Source organism: Anomaloglossus baeobatrachus, unplaced genomic scaffold, assembly GCF_048569485.1.
Source record: "Anomaloglossus baeobatrachus isolate aAnoBae1 unplaced genomic scaffold, aAnoBae1.hap1 Scaffold_3073, whole genome shotgun sequence".
Classification (NCBI taxonomy): Eukaryota; Metazoa; Chordata; class Amphibia; order Anura; family Aromobatidae; genus Anomaloglossus; species Anomaloglossus baeobatrachus.
Window position 1 is genome coordinate 1 of NW_027442490.1, and position 18,999 is coordinate 18,999.

Here is an 18,999-nt window from a genome sequence, read left to right on the forward strand (position 1 = left end):
GTCATCCCCCTACCACCCGGGAAAAAAAGAGATTGCCCCCTCCTTCCACTAGCCCACCCTCCCACCCAAAGAACAACTTCTTCTGCGCAGCTTGTTTTCTAGGCAGCAGCGCTATTGTGATGTCATCGGGGGCATTGTGACAAGCCGCCAGTGTTCCGTCTCTTCATGTTGTGCACAGTTCAAACGGAAAATACATCAACAGGCAGACTACAGAAAAGCTTACTATCAAAGGTTAGAGGGGGGCTTTCTCAGAGGGCTTTTTACAGTTTTTCTATTCCCAATTAGCCGTTTAAGTGTACTTATTGAAAGTAGTAATTCTTTCATAGGCCGCCCTTTCTTAGTATTTGACGTTCCTTATATTGCGGTATGAGGCTTCGCAGTAGGTTGCAAAACATTCATCACCCATGACTTTCCCCAATTGAGCTCAGAAGCTCAATGTCTATCATGACCTCTCTTTTAGAATGTCCAAGAGCAAGCAAACTATTCCTCCAGGAGAGGGCGCCAACAGACTACTAAAGAGATCATCATTACTCAAAGAAAACCCCAAAAACCAATGCATGATAGGAATAAACAGGTAACTTTCTTTGGAGTGGAAGCGGAGAGATCGCACCAGATGCCAATTCTAGATGTTATCACACCTGTGGTCACTGCAGCAGCAGGTGAATCCACTTTGTCCAAAAGGGATCTATTCCATTCAATTGCAAATGATCTAGATAAGACAGAGAACTGCAGCACGGGGACATAGCCGAGTTGGTCAGGTTGAGTGGTGATGAGTTTGCTATTTGGATGAATAAAGAAAGTCAAAAGTGTGAAAGATAAAAAACAAAAGGAGGAAGTGTGAAAAGTGAATGGGCCAAATTGAGGTGCATATGAAGACGTATGCTTTCTTCCAATTCATTAAATCGGCTAATATGAATCAGGTGAATTGAGTTCTGCTTTTGGAAACTGGGTTAAGAAGGGGTGCACCGTTCCTGGAGGTACTGCAATACCAGGTCAATGCGTGGAGTGGACAGAGCAAGCTCTTTTTCCATCTCCCTGTTCTAAAATCCATTTAATATATGGTCCCCAGATAGGGGACGTATCAGATATTAAACTGATAAGAACAGATACTACACTTGATCTTAGCCAAAAGGCCGAGAAGCGATAACCAGAATTGGTTTGGGCCTCGAGTGGCACCCTGGCCTATGCCGGACACATCTTAGGGAGAGAGAGCGAGAGGGAGACAAACCCACGCCTACACAAGACATTTTGTCACCCAAGCCAACCTTGAAAAGGCTGCTTTGCAGAGCCAAAACAAGAAGAATGGTGCGTTTTGCAGCCGCCGCCCACTGCAATGAATCTGAATAACTCCTCCTTTAGGGCGCAAGCAACTCCCCTCCCCCTTGCAGTCTTTCCAATTCACGATACAAAAAGACGGACAGGACAGGTTGCCTGACTTTCCGTCACTGCCACCCTTTGCCATCCTTACCCGTAGAAAGCCCTTTCATCATCCCAAACCCTAATCTTTTCCCTTTCCTTCCCAGCCCCCAAACCCTGCCCTCTGTACCTTTCTCACCACCCGCTTCCCTTCTCCTGTCATCCCCCTACCACCCGGGAAAAAAAGAGATTGCCCCCTCCTTCCACTAGCCCACCCTCCCACCCAAAGAACAACTTCTTCTGCGCAGCTTGTTTTCTAGGCAGCAGCGCTATTGTGATGTCATCGGGGGGCATTGTGACAAGCCGCCAGTGTTCCGTCTCTTCATGTTGTGCACAGTTCAAACGGAAAATACATCAACAGGCAGACTACAGAAAAGCTTACTATCAAAGGTTAGAGGGGGCTTTCTCAGAGGGCTTTTTACAGTTTTTCTATTCCCAATTAGCCGTTTAAGTGTACTTATTGAAAGTAGTAATTCTTTCATAGGCCGCCCTTTCTTAGTATTTGACGTTCCTTATATTGCGGTATGAGGCTTCGCAGTAGGTTGCAAACATTCATCACCCATGACTTTCCCCAATTGAGCTCAGAAGCTCAATGTCTATCATGACCTCTCTTTTAGAATGTCCAAGAGCAAGCAAACTATTCCTCCAGGAGAGGGCGCCAACAGACTACTAAAGAGATCATCATTACTCAAAGAAAACCCCAAAAACCAATGCATGATAGGAATAAACAGGTAACTTTCTTTGGAGTGGAAGCGGAGAGATCGCACCAGATGCCAATTCTAGATGTTATCACACCTGTGGTCACTGCAGCAGCAGGTGAATCCACTTTGTCCAAAAGGGATCTATTCCATTCAATTGCAAATGATCTAGATAAGACAGAGAACTGCAGCACGGGGACATAGCCGAGTTGGTCAGGTTGAGTGGTGATGAGTTTGCTATTTGGATGAATAAAGAAAGTCAAAAGTGTGAAAGATAAAAAACAAAAGGAGGAAGTGTGAAAGTGAATGGGCCAAATTGAGGTGCATATGAAGACGTATGCTTTCTTCCAATTCATTAAATCGGGCTAATATGAATCAGGTGAATTGAGTTCTGCTTTTGGAAACTGGGTTAAGAAGGGGTGCACCGTTCCTGGAGGTACTGCAATACCAGGTCAATGCGTGGAGTGGACAGAGCAAGCTCTTTTTCCATCTCCCTGTTCTAAAAATCCATTTAATATATGGTCCCCAGATAGGGGACGTATCAGATATTAAACTGATAAGAACAGATACTACACTTGATCTTAGCCAAAAGGCCGAGAAGCGATAACCAGAATTGGTTTGGGCCTCGAGTGGCACCCTGGCCTATGCCGGACACATCTTAGGGAGAGAGAGCGAGAGGGAGACAAACCCACGCCTACACAAGACATTTTGTCACCCAAGCCAACCCTTGAAAAGGCTGCTTTGCAGAGCCAAAACAAGAAGAATGGTGCGTTTTGCAGCCGCCGCCCACTGCAATGAATCTGAATAACTCCTCCTTTAGGGCGCAAGCAACTCCCCTCCCCCTTGCAGTCTTTCCAATTCACGATACAAAAAGACGGACAGGACAGGTTGCCTGACTTTCCGTCACTGCCACCCTTTGCCATCCTTACCCGTAGAAAGCCCTTTCATCATCCCAAACCCTAATCTTTTCCCTTTCCTTCCCAGCCCCCAAACCCTGCCCTCTGTACCTTTCTCACCACCCGCTTCCCTTCTCCTGTCATCCCCCTACCACCCGGGAAAAAAAGAGATTGCCCCCTCCTTCCACTAGCCCACCCTCCCACCCAAAGAACAACTTCTTCTGCGCAGCTTGTTTTCTAGGCAGCAGCGCTATTGTGATGTCATCGGGGGGCATTGTGACAAGCCGCCAGTGTTCCGTCTCTTCATGTTGTGCACAGTTCAAACGGAAAATACATCAACAGGCAGACTACAGAAAAGCTTACTATCAAAGGTTAGAGGGGGGCTTTCTCAGAGGGCTTTTACAGTTTTTCTATTCCCAATTAGCCGTTTAAGTGTACTTATTGAAAGTAGTAATTCTTTCATAGGCCGCCCTTTCTTAGTATTTGACGTTCCTTATATTGCGGTATGAGGCTTCGCAGTAGGTTGCAAACATTCATCACCATGACTTTCCCAATTGAGCTCAGAAGCTCAATGTCTATCATGACCTCTCTTTAGAATGTCCAAGAGCAAGCAAACTATTCCTCCAGGAGAGGGCGCCAACAGACTACTAAAGAGATCATCATTACTCAAAGAAAACCCCAAAAACCAATGCATGATAGAATAAACAGGTAACTTTCTTTGGAGTGGAAGCGGAGAGATCGCACCAGATGCCAATTCTAGATGTTATCACACCTGTGGTCACTGCAGCAGCAGGTGAATCCACTTTGTCCAAAAGGGATCTATTCCATTCAATTGCAAATGATCTAGATAAGACAGAGAACTGCAGCACGGGGACATAGCCGAGTTGGTCAGGTTGAGTGGTGATGAGTTTGCTATTTGGATGAATAAAGAAAGTCAAAAGTGTGAAAGATAAAAAACAAAAGGAGGAAGTGTGAAAAGTGAATGGGCCAAATTGAGGTGCATATGAAGACGTATGCTTTCTTCCAATTCATTAAATCGGGCTAATATGAATCAGGTGAATTGAGTTCTGCTTTTGGAAACTGGGTTAAGAAGGGGTGCACCGTTCCTGGAGGTACTGCAATACCAGGTCAATGCGTGGAGTGGACAGAGCAAGCTCTTTTTCCATCTCCCTGTTCTAAAAATCCATTTAATATATGGTCCCCAGATAGGGGACGTATCAGATATTAAACTGATAAGAACAGATACTACACTTGATCTTAGCCAAAAGGCCGAGAAGCGATAACCAGAATTGGTTTGGGCCTCGAGTGGCACCCTGGCCTATGCCGGACACATCTTAGGGAGAGAGAGCGAGAGGGAGACAAACCCACGCCTACACAAGACATTTTGTCACCCAAGCCAACCCTTGAAAAGGCTGCTTTGCAGAGCCAAAACAAGAAGAATGGTGCGTTTTGCAGCCGCCGCCCACTGCAATGAATCTGAATAACTCCTCCTTTAGGGCGCAAGCAACTCCCCTCCCCCTTGCAGTCTTTCCAATTCACGATACAAAAAGACGGACAGGACAGGTTGCCTGACTTTCCGTCACTGCCACCCTTTGCCATCCTTACCCGTAGAAAGCCCTTTCATCATCCCCAAACCCTAATCTTTTCCCTTTCCTTCCCAGCCCCCAAACCCTGCCCTCTGTACCTTTCTCACCACCCGCTTCCCTTCTCCTGTCATCCCCCTACCACCCGGGAAAAAAAGAGATTGCCCCCTCCTTCCACTAGCCCACCCTCCCACCCAAAGAACAACTTCTTCTGCGCAGCTTGTTTTCTAGGCAGCAGCGCTATTGTGATGTCATCGGGGGGCATTGTGACAAGCCGCCAGTGTTCCGTCTCTTCATGTTGTGCACAGTTCAAACGGAAAATACATCAACAGGCAGACTACAGAAAAGCTTACTATCAAAGGTTAGAGGGGGGCTTTCTCAGAGGGCTTTTTACAGTTTTTCTATTCCCAATTAGCCGTTTAAGTGTACTTATTGAAAGTAGTAATTCTTTCATAGGCCGCCCTTTCTTAGTATTTGACGTTCCTTATATTGCGGTATGAGGCTTCGCAGTAGGTTGCAAACATTCATCACCCATGACTTTCCCCAATTGAGCTCAGAAGCTCAATGTCTATCATGACCTCTCTTTTAGAATGTCCAAGAGCAAGCAAACTATTCCTCCAGGAGAGGGCGCCAACAGACTACTAAAGAGATCATCATTACTCAAAGAAAACCCCAAAAACCAATGCATGATAGGAATAAACAGGTAACTTTCTTTGGAGTGGAAGCGGAGAGATCGCACCAGATGCCAATTCTAGATGTTATCACACCTGTGGTCACTGCAGCAGCAGGTGAATCCACTTTGTCCAAAAGGGATCTATTCCATTCAATTGCAAATGATCTAGATAAGACAGAGAACTGCAGCACGGGGACATAGCCGAGTTGGTCAGGTTGAGTGGTGATGAGTTTGCTATTTGGATGAATAAAGAAAGTCAAAAGTGTGAAAGATAAAAAACAAAAGGAGGAAGTGTGAAAAGTGAATGGGCCAAATTGAGGTGCATATGAAGACGTATGCTTTCTTCCAATTCATTAAATCGGGCTAATATGAATCAGGTGAATTGAGTTCTGCTTTTGGAAACTGGGTTAAGAAGGGGTGCACCGTTCCTGGAGGTACTGCAATACCAGGTCAATGCGTGGAGTGGACAGAGCAAGCTCTTTTTCCATCTCCCTGTTCTAAAAATCCATTTAATATATGGTCCCCAGATAGGGGACGTATCAGATATTAAACTGATAAGAACAGATACTACACTTGATCTTAGCCAAAAGGCCGAGAAGCGATAACCAGAATTGGTTTGGGCCTCGAGTGGCACCCTGGCCTATGCCGGACACATCTTAGGGAGAGAGAGCGAGAGGGAGACAAACCCACGCCTACACAAGACATTTTGTCACCCAAGCCAACCCTTGAAAAGGCTGCTTTGCAGAGCCAAAACAAGAAGAATGGTGCGTTTTGCAGCCGCCGCCCACTGCAATGAATCTGAATAACTCCTCCTTTAGGGCGCAAGCAACTCCCCTCCCCCTTGCAGTCTTTCCAATTCACGATACAAAAAGACGGACAGGACAGGTTGCCTGACTTTCCGTCACTGCCACCCTTTGCCATCCTTACCCGTAGAAAGCCCTTTCATCATCCCCAAACCCTAATCTTTTCCCTTTCCTTCCCAGCCCCCAAACCCTGCCCTCTGTACCTTTCTCACCACCCGCTTCCCTTCTCCTGTCATCCCCCTACCACCCGGGAAAAAAAGAGATTGCCCCCTCCTTCCACTAGCCCACCCTCCCACCCAAAGAACAACTTCTTCTGCGCAGCTTGTTTTCTAGGCAGCAGCGCTATTGTGATGTCATCGGGGGGCATTGTGACAAGCCGCCAGTGTTCCGTCTCTTCATGTTGTGCACAGTTCAAACGGAAAATACATCAACAGGCAGACTACAGAAAAGCTTACTATCAAAGGTTAGAGGGGGGCTTTCTCAGAGGGCTTTTTACAGTTTTTCTATTCCCAATTAGCCGTTTAAGTGTACTTATTGAAAGTAGTAATTCTTTCATAGGCCGCCCTTTCTTAGTATTTGACGTTCCTTATATTGCGGTATGAGGCTTCGCAGTAGGTTGCAAACATTCATCACCCATGACTTTCCCCAATTGAGCTCAGAAGCTCAATGTCTATCATGACCTCTCTTTTAGAATGTCCAAGAGCAAGCAAACTATTCCTCCAGGAGAGGGCGCCAACAGACTACTAAAGAGATCATCATTACTCAAAGAAAACCCCAAAAACCAATGCATGATAGGAATAAACAGGTAACTTTCTTTGGAGTGGAAGCGGAGAGATCGCACCAGATGCCAATTCTAGATGTTATCACACCTGTGGTCACTGCAGCAGCAGGTGAATCCACTTTGTCCAAAAGGGATCTATTCCATTCAATTGCAAATGATCTAGATAAGACAGAGAACTGCAGCACGGGGACATAGCCGAGTTGGTCAGGTTGAGTGGTGATGAGTTTGCTATTTGGATGAATAAAGAAAGTCAAAAGTGTGAAAGATAAAAAACAAAAGGAGGAAGTGTGAAAAGTGAATGGGCCAAATTGAGGTGCATATGAAGACGTATGCTTTCTTCCAATTCATTAAATCGGGCTAATATGAATCAGGTGAATTGAGTTCTGCTTTTGGAAACTGGGTTAAGAAGGGGTGCACCGTTCCTGGAGGTACTGCAATACCAGGTCAATGCGTGGAGTGGACAGAGCAAGCTCTTTTTCCATCTCCCTGTTCTAAAAATCCATTTAATATATGGTCCCCAGATAGGGGACGTATCAGATATTAAACTGATAAGAACAGATACTACACTTGATCTTAGCCAAAAGGCCGAGAAGCGATAACCAGAATTGGTTTGGGCCTCGAGTGGCACCCTGGCCTATGCCGGACACATCTTAGGGAGAGAGAGCGAGAGGGAGACAAACCCACGCCTACACAAGACATTTTGTCACCCAAGCCAACCCTTGAAAAGGCTGCTTTGCAGAGCCAAAACAAGAAGAATGGTGCGTTTTGCAGCCGCCGCCCACTGCAATGAATCTGAATAACTCCTCCTTTAGGGCGCAAGCAACTCCCCTCCCCCTTGCAGTCTTTCCAATTCACGATACAAAAAGACGGACAGGACAGGTTGCCTGACTTTCCGTCACTGCCACCCTTTGCCATCCTTACCCGTAGAAAGCCCTTTCATCATCCCCAAACCCTAATCTTTTCCCTTTCCTTCCCAGCCCCCAAACCCTGCCCTCTGTACCTTTCTCACCACCCGCTTCCCTTCTCCTGTCATCCCCCTACCACCCGGGAAAAAAAGAGATTGCCCCCTCCTTCCACTAGCCCACCCTCCCACCCAAAGAACAACTTCTTCTGCGCAGCTTGTTTTCTAGGCAGCAGCGCTATTGTGATGTCATCGGGGGGCATTGTGACAAGCCGCCAGTGTTCCGTCTCTTCATGTTGTGCACAGTTCAAACGGAAAATACATCAACAGGCAGACTACAGAAAAGCTTACTATCAAAGGTTAGAGGGGGGCTTTCTCAGAGGGCTTTTTACAGTTTTTCTATTCCCAATTAGCCGTTTAAGTGTACTTATTGAAAGTAGTAATTCTTTCATAGGCCGCCCTTTCTTAGTATTTGACGTTCCTTATATTGCGGTATGAGGCTTCGCAGTAGGTTGCAAACATTCATCACCCATGACTTTCCCCAATTGAGCTCAGAAGCTCAATGTCTATCATGACCTCTCTTTTAGAATGTCCAAGAGCAAGCAAACTATTCCTCCAGGAGAGGGCGCCAACAGACTACTAAAGAGATCATCATTACTCAAAGAAAACCCCAAAAACCAATGCATGATAGGAATAAACAGGTAACTTTCTTTGGAGTGGAAGCGGAGAGATCGCACCAGATGCCAATTCTAGATGTTATCACACCTGTGGTCACTGCAGCAGCAGGTGAATCCACTTTGTCCAAAAGGGATCTATTCCATTCAATTGCAAATGATCTAGATAAGACAGAGAACTGCAGCACGGGGACATAGCCGAGTTGGTCAGGTTGAGTGGTGATGAGTTTGCTATTTGGATGAATAAAGAAAGTCAAAAGTGTGAAAGATAAAAAACAAAAGGAGGAAGTGTGAAAAGTGAATGGGCCAAATTGAGGTGCATATGAAGACGTATGCTTTCTTCCAATTCATTAAATCGGGCTAATATGAATCAGGTGAATTGAGTTCTGCTTTTGGAAACTGGGTTAAGAAGGGGTGCACCGTTCCTGGAGGTACTGCAATACCAGGTCAATGCGTGGAGTGGACAGAGCAAGCTCTTTTTCCATCTCCCTGTTCTAAAAATCCATTTAATATATGGTCCCCAGATAGGGGACGTATCAGATATTAAACTGATAAGAACAGATACTACACTTGATCTTAGCCAAAAGGCCGAGAAGCGATAACCAGAATTGGTTTGGGCCTCGAGTGGCACCCTGGCCTATGCCGGACACATCTTAGGGAGAGAGAGCGAGAGGGAGACAAACCCACGCCTACACAAGACATTTTGTCACCCAAGCCAACCCTTGAAAAGGCTGCTTTGCAGAGCCAAAACAAGAAGAATGGTGCGTTTTGCAGCCGCCGCCCACTGCAATGAATCTGAATAACTCCTCCTTTAGGGCGCAAGCAACTCCCCTCCCCCTTGCAGTCTTTCCAATTCACGATACAAAAAGACGGACAGGACAGGTTGCCTGACTTTCCGTCACTGCCACCCTTTGCCATCCTTACCCGTAGAAAGCCCTTTCATCATCCCCAAACCCTAATCTTTTCCCTTTCCTTCCCAGCCCCCAAACCCTGCCCTCTGTACCTTTCTCACCACCCGCTTCCCTTCTCCTGTCATCCCCCTACCACCCGGGAAAAAAAGAGATTGCCCCCTCCTTCCACTAGCCCACCCTCCCACCCAAAGAACAACTTCTTCTGCGCAGCTTGTTTTCTAGGCAGCAGCGCTATTGTGATGTCATCGGGGGGCATTGTGACAAGCCGCCAGTGTTCCGTCTCTTCATGTTGTGCACAGTTCAAACGGAAAATACATCAACAGGCAGACTACAGAAAAGCTTACTATCAAAGGTTAGAGGGGGGCTTTCTCAGAGGGCTTTTTACAGTTTTTCTATTCCCAATTAGCCGTTTAAGTGTACTTATTGAAAGTAGTAATTCTTTCATAGGCCGCCCTTTCTTAGTATTTGACGTTCCTTATATTGCGGTATGAGGCTTCGCAGTAGGTTGCAAACATTCATCACCCATGACTTTCCCCAATTGAGCTCAGAAGCTCAATGTCTATCATGACCTCTCTTTTAGAATGTCCAAGAGCAAGCAAACTATTCCTCCAGGAGAGGGCGCCAACAGACTACTAAAGAGATCATCATTACTCAAAGAAAACCCCAAAAACCAATGCATGATAGGAATAAACAGGTAACTTTCTTTGGAGTGGAAGCGGAGAGATCGCACCAGATGCCAATTCTAGATGTTATCACACCTGTGGTCACTGCAGCAGCAGGTGAATCCACTTTGTCCAAAAGGGATCTATTCCATTCAATTGCAAATGATCTAGATAAGACAGAGAACTGCAGCACGGGGACATAGCCGAGTTGGTCAGGTTGAGTGGTGATGAGTTTGCTATTTGGATGAATAAAGAAAGTCAAAAGTGTGAAAGATAAAAAACAAAAGGAGGAAGTGTGAAAAGTGAATGGGCCAAATTGAGGTGCATATGAAGACGTATGCTTTCTTCCAATTCATTAAATCGGGCTAATATGAATCAGGTGAATTGAGTTCTGCTTTTGGAAACTGGGTTAAGAAGGGGTGCACCGTTCCTGGAGGTACTGCAATACCAGGTCAATGCGTGGAGTGGACAGAGCAAGCTCTTTTTCCATCTCCCTGTTCTAAAAATCCATTTAATATATGGTCCCCAGATAGGGGACGTATCAGATATTAAACTGATAAGAACAGATACTACACTTGATCTTAGCCAAAAGGCCGAGAAGCGATAACCAGAATTGGTTTGGGCCTCGAGTGGCACCCTGGCCTATGCCGGACACATCTTAGGGAGAGAGAGCGAGAGGGAGACAAACCCACGCCTACACAAGACATTTTGTCACCCAAGCCAACCCTTGAAAAGGCTGCTTTGCAGAGCCAAAACAAGAAGAATGGTGCGTTTTGCAGCCGCCGCCCACTGCAATGAATCTGAATAACTCCTCCTTTAGGGCGCAAGCAACTCCCCTCCCCCTTGCAGTCTTTCCAATTCACGATACAAAAAGACGGACAGGACAGGTTGCCTGACTTTCCGTCACTGCCACCCTTTGCCATCCTTACCCGTAGAAAGCCCTTTCATCATCCCCAAACCCTAATCTTTTCCCTTTCCTTCCCAGCCCCCAAACCCTGCCCTCTGTACCTTTCTCACCACCCGCTTCCCTTCTCCTGTCATCCCCCTACCACCCGGGAAAAAAAGAGATTGCCCCCTCCTTCCACTAGCCCACCCTCCCACCCAAAGAACAACTTCTTCTGCGCAGCTTGTTTTCTAGGCAGCAGCGCTATTGTGATGTCATCGGGGGGCATTGTGACAAGCCGCCAGTGTTCCGTCTCTTCATGTTGTGCACAGTTCAAACGGAAAATACATCAACAGGCAGACTACAGAAAAGCTTACTATCAAAGGTTAGAGGGGGGCTTTCTCAGAGGGCTTTTTACAGTTTTTCTATTCCCAATTAGCCGTTTAAGTGTACTTATTGAAAGTAGTAATTCTTTCATAGGCCGCCCTTTCTTAGTATTTGACGTTCCTTATATTGCGGTATGAGGCTTCGCAGTAGGTTGCAAACATTCATCACCCATGACTTTCCCCAATTGAGCTCAGAAGCTCAATGTCTATCATGACCTCTCTTTTAGAATGTCCAAGAGCAAGCAAACTATTCCTCCAGGAGAGGGCGCCAACAGACTACTAAAGAGATCATCATTACTCAAAGAAAACCCCAAAAACCAATGCATGATAGGAATAAACAGGTAACTTTCTTTGGAGTGGAAGCGGAGAGATCGCACCAGATGCCAATTCTAGATGTTATCACACCTGTGGTCACTGCAGCAGCAGGTGAATCCACTTTGTCCAAAAGGGATCTATTCCATTCAATTGCAAATGATCTAGATAAGACAGAGAACTGCAGCACGGGGACATAGCCGAGTTGGTCAGGTTGAGTGGTGATGAGTTTGCTATTTGGATGAATAAAGAAAGTCAAAAGTGTGAAAGATAAAAAACAAAAGGAGGAAGTGTGAAAAGTGAATGGGCCAAATTGAGGTGCATATGAAGACGTATGCTTTCTTCCAATTCATTAAATCGGGCTAATATGAATCAGGTGAATTGAGTTCTGCTTTTGGAAACTGGGTTAAGAAGGGGTGCACCGTTCCTGGAGGTACTGCAATACCAGGTCAATGCGTGGAGTGGACAGAGCAAGCTCTTTTTCCATCTCCCTGTTCTAAAAATCCATTTAATATATGGTCCCCAGATAGGGGACGTATCAGATATTAAACTGATAAGAACAGATACTACACTTGATCTTAGCCAAAAGGCCGAGAAGCGATAACCAGAATTGGTTTGGGCCTCGAGTGGCACCCTGGCCTATGCCGGACACATCTTAGGGAGAGAGAGCGAGAGGGAGACAAACCCACGCCTACACAAGACATTTTGTCACCCAAGCCAACCCTTGAAAAGGCTGCTTTGCAGAGCCAAAACAAGAAGAATGGTGCGTTTTGCAGCCGCCGCCCACTGCAATGAATCTGAATAACTCCTCCTTTAGGGCGCAAGCAACTCCCCTCCCCCTTGCAGTCTTTCCAATTCACGATACAAAAAGACGGACAGGACAGGTTGCCTGACTTTCCGTCACTGCCACCCTTTGCCATCCTTACCCGTAGAAAGCCCTTTCATCATCCCCAAACCCTAATCTTTTCCCTTTCCTTCCCAGCCCCCAAACCCTGCCCTCTGTACCTTTCTCACCACCCGCTTCCCTTCTCCTGTCATCCCCCTACCACCCGGGAAAAAAAGAGATTGCCCCCTCCTTCCACTAGCCCACCCTCCCACCCAAAGAACAACTTCTTCTGCGCAGCTTGTTTTCTAGGCAGCAGCGCTATTGTGATGTCATCGGGGGGCATTGTGACAAGCCGCCAGTGTTCCGTCTCTTCATGTTGTGCACAGTTCAAACGGAAAATACATCAACAGGCAGACTACAGAAAAGCTTACTATCAAAGGTTAGAGGGGGGCTTTCTCAGAGGGCTTTTTACAGTTTTTCTATTCCCAATTAGCCGTTTAAGTGTACTTATTGAAAGTAGTAATTCTTTCATAGGCCGCCCTTTCTTAGTATTTGACGTTCCTTATATTGCGGTATGAGGCTTCGCAGTAGGTTGCAAACATTCATCACCCATGACTTTCCCCAATTGAGCTCAGAAGCTCAATGTCTATCATGACCTCTCTTTTAGAATGTCCAAGAGCAAGCAAACTATTCCTCCAGGAGAGGGCGCCAACAGACTACTAAAGAGATCATCATTACTCAAAGAAAACCCCAAAAACCAATGCATGATAGGAATAAACAGGTAACTTTCTTTGGAGTGGAAGCGGAGAGATCGCACCAGATGCCAATTCTAGATGTTATCACACCTGTGGTCACTGCAGCAGCAGGTGAATCCACTTTGTCCAAAAGGGATCTATTCCATTCAATTGCAAATGATCTAGATAAGACAGAGAACTGCAGCACGGGGACATAGCCGAGTTGGTCAGGTTGAGTGGTGATGAGTTTGCTATTTGGATGAATAAAGAAAGTCAAAAGTGTGAAAGATAAAAAACAAAAGGAGGAAGTGTGAAAAGTGAATGGGCCAAATTGAGGTGCATATGAAGACGTATGCTTTCTTCCAATTCATTAAATCGGGCTAATATGAATCAGGTGAATTGAGTTCTGCTTTTGGAAACTGGGTTAAGAAGGGGTGCACCGTTCCTGGAGGTACTGCAATACCAGGTCAATGCGTGGAGTGGACAGAGCAAGCTCTTTTTCCATCTCCCTGTTCTAAAAATCCATTTAATATATGGTCCCCAGATAGGGGACGTATCAGATATTAAACTGATAAGAACAGATACTACACTTGATCTTAGCCAAAAGGCCGAGAAGCGATAACCAGAATTGGTTTGGGCCTCGAGTGGCACCCTGGCCTATGCCGGACACATCTTAGGGAGAGAGAGCGAGAGGGAGACAAACCCACGCCTACACAAGACATTTTGTCACCCAAGCCAACCCTTGAAAAGGCTGCTTTGCAGAGCCAAAACAAGAAGAATGGTGCGTTTTGCAGCCGCCGCCCACTGCAATGAATCTGAATAACTCCTCCTTTAGGGCGCAAGCAACTCCCCTCCCCCTTGCAGTCTTTCCAATTCACGATACAAAAAGACGGACAGGACAGGTTGCCTGACTTTCCGTCACTGCCACCCTTTGCCATCCTTACCCGTAGAAAGCCCTTTCATCATCCCCAAACCCTAATCTTTTCCCTTTCCTTCCCAGCCCCCAAACCCTGCCCTCTGTACCTTTCTCACCACCCGCTTCCCTTCTCCTGTCATCCCCCTACCACCCGGGAAAAAAAGAGATTGCCCCCTCCTTCCACTAGCCCACCCTCCCACCCAAAGAACAACTTCTTCTGCGCAGCTTGTTTTCTAGGCAGCAGCGCTATTGTGATGTCATCGGGGGGCATTGTGACAAGCCGCCAGTGTTCCGTCTCTTCATGTTGTGCACAGTTCAAACGGAAAATACATCAACAGGCAGACTACAGAAAAGCTTACTATCAAAGGTTAGAGGGGGGCTTTCTCAGAGGGCTTTTTACAGTTTTTCTATTCCCAATTAGCCGTTTAAGTGTACTTATTGAAAGTAGTAATTCTTTCATAGGCCGCCCTTTCTTAGTATTTGACGTTCCTTATATTGCGGTATGAGGCTTCGCAGTAGGTTGCAAACATTCATCACCCATGACTTTCCCCAATTGAGCTCAGAAGCTCAATGTCTATCATGACCTCTCTTTTAGAATGTCCAAGAGCAAGCAAACTATTCCTCCAGGAGAGGGCGCCAACAGACTACTAAAGAGATCATCATTACTCAAAGAAAACCCCAAAAACCAATGCATGATAGGAATAAACAGGTAACTTTCTTTGGAGTGGAAGCGGAGAGATCGCACCAGATGCCAATTCTAGATGTTATCACACCTGTGGTCACTGCAGCAGCAGGTGAATCCACTTTGTCCAAAAGGGATCTATTCCATTCAATTGCAAATGATCTAGATAAGACAGAGAACTGCAGCACGGGGACATAGCCGAGTTGGTCAGGTTGAGTGGTGATGAGTTTGCTATTTGGATGAATAAAGAAAGTCAAAAGTGTGAAAGATAAAAAACAAAAGGAGGAAGTGTGAAAAGTGAATGGGCCAAATTGAGGTGCATATGAAGACGTATGCTTTCTTCCAATTCATTAAATCGGGCTAATATGAATCAGGTGAATTGAGTTCTGCTTTTGGAAACTGGGTTAAGAAGGGGTGCACCGTTCCTGGAGGTACTGCAATACCAGGTCAATGCGTGGAGTGGACAGAGCAAGCTCTTTTTCCATCTCCCTGTTCTAAAAATCCATTTAATATATGGTCCCCAGATAGGGGACGTATCAGATATTAAACTGATAAGAACAGATTTTGATTTAATGAAGCTTTCCAAAGCACCACAAAAAATGCATGACCGAAGTCACACCAAAAACAGTGCAAAGGCTAGGATTCGTGTGGACCCCACCGTGAGGAGAGGGTCCCCAAAAATCAACCCCGTCCCTCCGAGCCAGAAGGCCACAGCAAGGGTCAGGGATCTTCGGTGCTCCCCCAAGCCGAAGCCTGGTTGAGCCTTGTCGTTGCTCCCAGCGTCCACCCAGGCATCTTACCCAAGTGGAGTAGAGAGCTACTAGTTGTTGGTTTCGCAGCCGAAACTGCCCGGACCGTCAACCGGTGTTGGTTTCTCAGCCCAAGGCTAACCGGACCTCCAACCGGGTGTTGGTTTCTCAGCCGAAGCTGACCCAGACCTCCAACCGGGTGTTGGTTTCTCAGCCGAAGCTGACCCAGACCTCCAACCGGGTGTTGGTTTCTCAGCCCAAAGCTGACCAGACCTCCGACCGGGATTATAAAAATTTCCCTTCCTAGCCAGAAGGCCGAGATAGGGTAATATGCTCAAAAAGTATGAAAAGGCAAGGTACGGTGTGCTACAGAGCCCAAGGCTTGCCGGGGTCCCAAGCCAGCAAGCTCAGACTCACTCCAGGGTCGTCAGTCCTGGGGCACGTTGTACCATAGCCCCCCACCCTTACTCAGTCTAATAGCCTCGATCCTGGTAGGGCCATGTTTTCCTCTAGATGAATATACTATCCACCCAGAGTACTAGCAAGCGCAACCTTCCAGTGTGCATTGTATCATTGTACTAAGGTGGCCTGGAGCTTAAACCACCTCTTCGAACAACACTACACTTGATCTTAGCCAAAAGGCCGAGAAGCGATAACCAGAATTGGTTTGGGCCTCGAGTGGCACCCTGGCCTATGCCGGACACATCTTAGGGAGAGAGAGCGAGAGGGAGACAAACCCACGCCTACACAAGACATTTTGTCACCCAAGCCAACCCTTGAAAAGGCTGCTTTGCAGAGCCAAAACAAGAAGAATGGTGCGTTTTGCAGCCGCCGCCCACTGCAATGAATCTGAATAACTCCTCCTTTAGGGCGCAAGCAACTCCCCTCCCCCTTGCAGTCTTTCCAATTCACGATACAAAAAGACGGACAGGACAGGTTGCCTGACTTTCCGTCACTGCCACCCTTTGCCATCCTTACCCGTAGAAAGCCCTTTCATCATCCCCAAACCCTAATCTTTTCCCTTTCCTTCCCAGCCCCCAAACCCTGCCCTCTGTACCTTTCTCACCACCCGCTTCCCTTCTCCTGTCATCCCCCTACCACCCGGGAAAAAAAGAGATTGCCCCCTCCTTCCACTAGCCCACCCTCCCACCCAAAGAACAACTTCTTCTGCGCAGCTTGTTTTCTAGGCAGCAGCGCTATTGTGATGTCATCGGGGGGCATTGTGACAAGCCGCCAGTGTTCCGTCTCTTCATGTTGTGCACAGTTCAAACGGAAAATACATCAACAGGCAGACTACAGAAAAGCTTACTATCAAAGGTTAGAGGGGGGCTTTCTCAGAGGGCTTTTTACAGTTTTTCTATTCCCAATTAGCCGTTTAAGTGTACTTATTGAAAGTAGTAATTCTTTCATAGGCCGCCCTTTCTTAGTATTTGACGTTCCTTATATTGCGGTATGAGGCTTCGCAGTAGGTTGCAAACATTCATCACCCATGACTTTCCCCAATTGAGCTCAGAAGCTCAATGTCTATCATGACCTCTCTTTTAGAATGTCCAAGAGCAAGCAAACTATTCCTCCAGGAGAGGGCGCCAACAGACTACTAAAGAGATCATCATTACTCAAAGAAAACCCCAAAAACCAATGCATGATAGGAATAAACAGGTAACTTTCTTTGGAGTGGAAGCGGAGAGATCGCACCAGATGCCAATTCTAGATGTTATCACACCTGTGGTCACTGCAGCAGCAGGTGAATCCACTTTGTCCAAAAGGGATCTATTCCATTCAATTGCAAATGATCTAGATAAGACAGAGAACTGCAGCACGGGGACATAGCCGAGTTGGTCAGGTTGAGTGGTGATGAGTTTGCTATTTGGATGAATAAAGAAAGTCAAAAGTGTGAAAGATAAAAAACAAAAGGAGGAAGTGTGAAAAGTGAATGGGCCAAATTGAGGTGCATATGAAGACGTATGCTTTCTTCCAATTCATTAAATCGGGCTAATATGAATCAGGTGAATTGAGTTCTGCTTTTGGAAACTGGGTTAAGAAGGGGTGCACCGTTCCTGGAGGTACTGCAATACCAGGTCAATGCGTGGAGTGGACAGAGCAAGCTCTTTTTCCATCTCCCTGTTCTAAAAATCCATTTAATATATGGTCCCCAGATAGGGGACGTATCAGATATTAAACTGATAAGAACAGATACTACACTTGATCTTAGCCAAAAGGCCGAGAAGCGATAACCAGAATTGGTTTGGGCCTCGAGTGGCACCCTGGCCTATGCCGGACACATCTTAGGGAGAGAGAGCGAGAGGGAGACAAACCCACGCCTACACAAGACATTTTGTCACCCAAGCCAACCCTTGAAAAGGCTGCTTTGCAGAGCCAAAACAAGAAGAATGGTGCGTTTTGCAGCCGCCGCCCACTGCAATGAATCTGAATAACTCCTCCTTTAGGGCGCAAGCAACTCCCCTCCCCCTTGCAGTCTTTCCAATTCACGATACAAAAAGACGGACAGGACAGGTTGCCTGACTTTCCGTCACTGCCACCCTTTGCCATCCTTACCCGTAGAAAGCCCTTTCATCATCCCCAAACCCTAATCTTTTCCCTTTCCTTCCCAGCCCCCAAACCCTGCCCTCTGTACCTTTCTCACCACCCGCTTCCCTTCTCCTGTCATCCCCCTACCACCCGGGAAAAAAAGAGATTGCCCCCTCCTTCCACTAGCCCACCCTCCCACCCAAAGAACAACTTCTTCTGCGCAGCTTGTTTTCTAGGCAGCAGCGCTATTGTGATGTCATCGGGGGGCATTGTGACAAGCCGCCAGTGTTCCGTCTCTTCATGTTGTGCACAGTTCAAACGGAAAATACATCAACAGGCAGACTACAGAAAAGCTTACTATCAAAGGTTAGAGGGGGGCTTTCTCAGAGGGCTTTTTACAGTTTTTCTATTCCCAATTAGCCGTTTAAGTGTACTTATTGAAAGTAGTAATTCTTTCATAGGCCGCCCTTTCTTAGTATTTGACGTTCCTTATATTGCGGTATGAGGCTTCGCAGTAGGTTGCAAACATTCATCACCCATGACTTTCCCCAATTGAGCTCAGAAGCTCAATGTCTATCATGACCTCTCTTTTAGAATGTCCAAGAGCAAGCAAACTATTCCTCCAGGAGAGGGCGCCAACAGACTACTAAAGAGATCATCATTACTCAAAGAAAACCCCAAAAACCAATGCATGATAGGAATAAACAGGTAACTTTCTTTGGAGTGGAAGCGGAGAGATCGCACCAGATGCCAATTCTAGATGTTATCACACCTGTGGTCACTGCAGCAGCAGGTGAATCCACTTTGTCCAAAAGGGATCTATTCCATTCAATTGCAAATGATCTAGATAAGACAGAGAACTGCAGCACGGGGACATAGCCGAGTTGGTCAGGTTGAGTGGTGATGAGTTTGCTATTTGGATGAATAAAGAAAGTCAAAAGTGTGAAAGATAAAAAACAAAAGGAGGAAGTGTGAAAAGTGAAT

At 46.5% G+C, this 18,999-nt stretch overlaps 11 non-coding genes across 11 annotated transcripts; all 11 read right to left on the reverse strand.

Moving 5' to 3' along the window:
• Window positions 1–955: 955 nt before the first annotated feature.
• On the reverse strand, window positions 956–1,145 carry LOC142268635 (U2 spliceosomal RNA). Its single transcript, XR_012734281.1, has one exon. It is a non-coding gene; the product is annotated as a U2 spliceosomal RNA (small nuclear RNA).
• Window positions 1,146–2,528: 1,383 nt separating this feature from the next.
• LOC142268578 (U2 spliceosomal RNA) lies at window positions 2,529–2,719 on the reverse strand. The gene has a single exon (XR_012734234.1). It is a non-coding gene; the product is annotated as a U2 spliceosomal RNA (small nuclear RNA).
• A 1,381-nt stretch (window positions 2,720–4,100) lies between these two features.
• Window positions 4,101–4,291, reverse strand: LOC142268601 (U2 spliceosomal RNA). The gene has a single exon (XR_012734250.1). It is a non-coding gene; the product is annotated as a U2 spliceosomal RNA (small nuclear RNA).
• Window positions 4,292–5,678: 1,387 nt separating this feature from the next.
• LOC142268613 (U2 spliceosomal RNA) lies at window positions 5,679–5,869 on the reverse strand. The gene has a single exon (XR_012734261.1). It is a non-coding gene; the product is annotated as a U2 spliceosomal RNA (small nuclear RNA).
• A 1,387-nt stretch (window positions 5,870–7,256) lies between these two features.
• On the reverse strand, window positions 7,257–7,447 carry LOC142268626 (U2 spliceosomal RNA). The gene has a single exon (XR_012734272.1). It is a non-coding gene; the product is annotated as a U2 spliceosomal RNA (small nuclear RNA).
• A 1,387-nt stretch (window positions 7,448–8,834) lies between these two features.
• Window positions 8,835–9,025, reverse strand: LOC142268638 (U2 spliceosomal RNA). Its single transcript, XR_012734282.1, has one exon. It is a non-coding gene; the product is annotated as a U2 spliceosomal RNA (small nuclear RNA).
• A 1,387-nt stretch (window positions 9,026–10,412) lies between these two features.
• LOC142268585 (U2 spliceosomal RNA) lies at window positions 10,413–10,603 on the reverse strand. Its single transcript, XR_012734240.1, has one exon. It is a non-coding gene; the product is annotated as a U2 spliceosomal RNA (small nuclear RNA).
• A 1,387-nt stretch (window positions 10,604–11,990) lies between these two features.
• Window positions 11,991–12,181, reverse strand: LOC142268591 (U2 spliceosomal RNA). The gene has a single exon (XR_012734241.1). It is a non-coding gene; the product is annotated as a U2 spliceosomal RNA (small nuclear RNA).
• Window positions 12,182–13,568: 1,387 nt separating this feature from the next.
• On the reverse strand, window positions 13,569–13,759 carry LOC142268593 (U2 spliceosomal RNA). Its single transcript, XR_012734242.1, has one exon. It is a non-coding gene; the product is annotated as a U2 spliceosomal RNA (small nuclear RNA).
• Window positions 13,760–15,146: 1,387 nt separating this feature from the next.
• On the reverse strand, window positions 15,147–15,342 carry LOC142268579 (U2 spliceosomal RNA). Its single transcript, XR_012734235.1, has one exon. It is a non-coding gene; the product is annotated as a U2 spliceosomal RNA (small nuclear RNA).
• A 2,185-nt stretch (window positions 15,343–17,527) lies between these two features.
• Window positions 17,528–17,718, reverse strand: LOC142268594 (U2 spliceosomal RNA). The gene has a single exon (XR_012734243.1). It is a non-coding gene; the product is annotated as a U2 spliceosomal RNA (small nuclear RNA).
• Window positions 17,719–18,999: the final 1,281 nt, after the last annotated feature.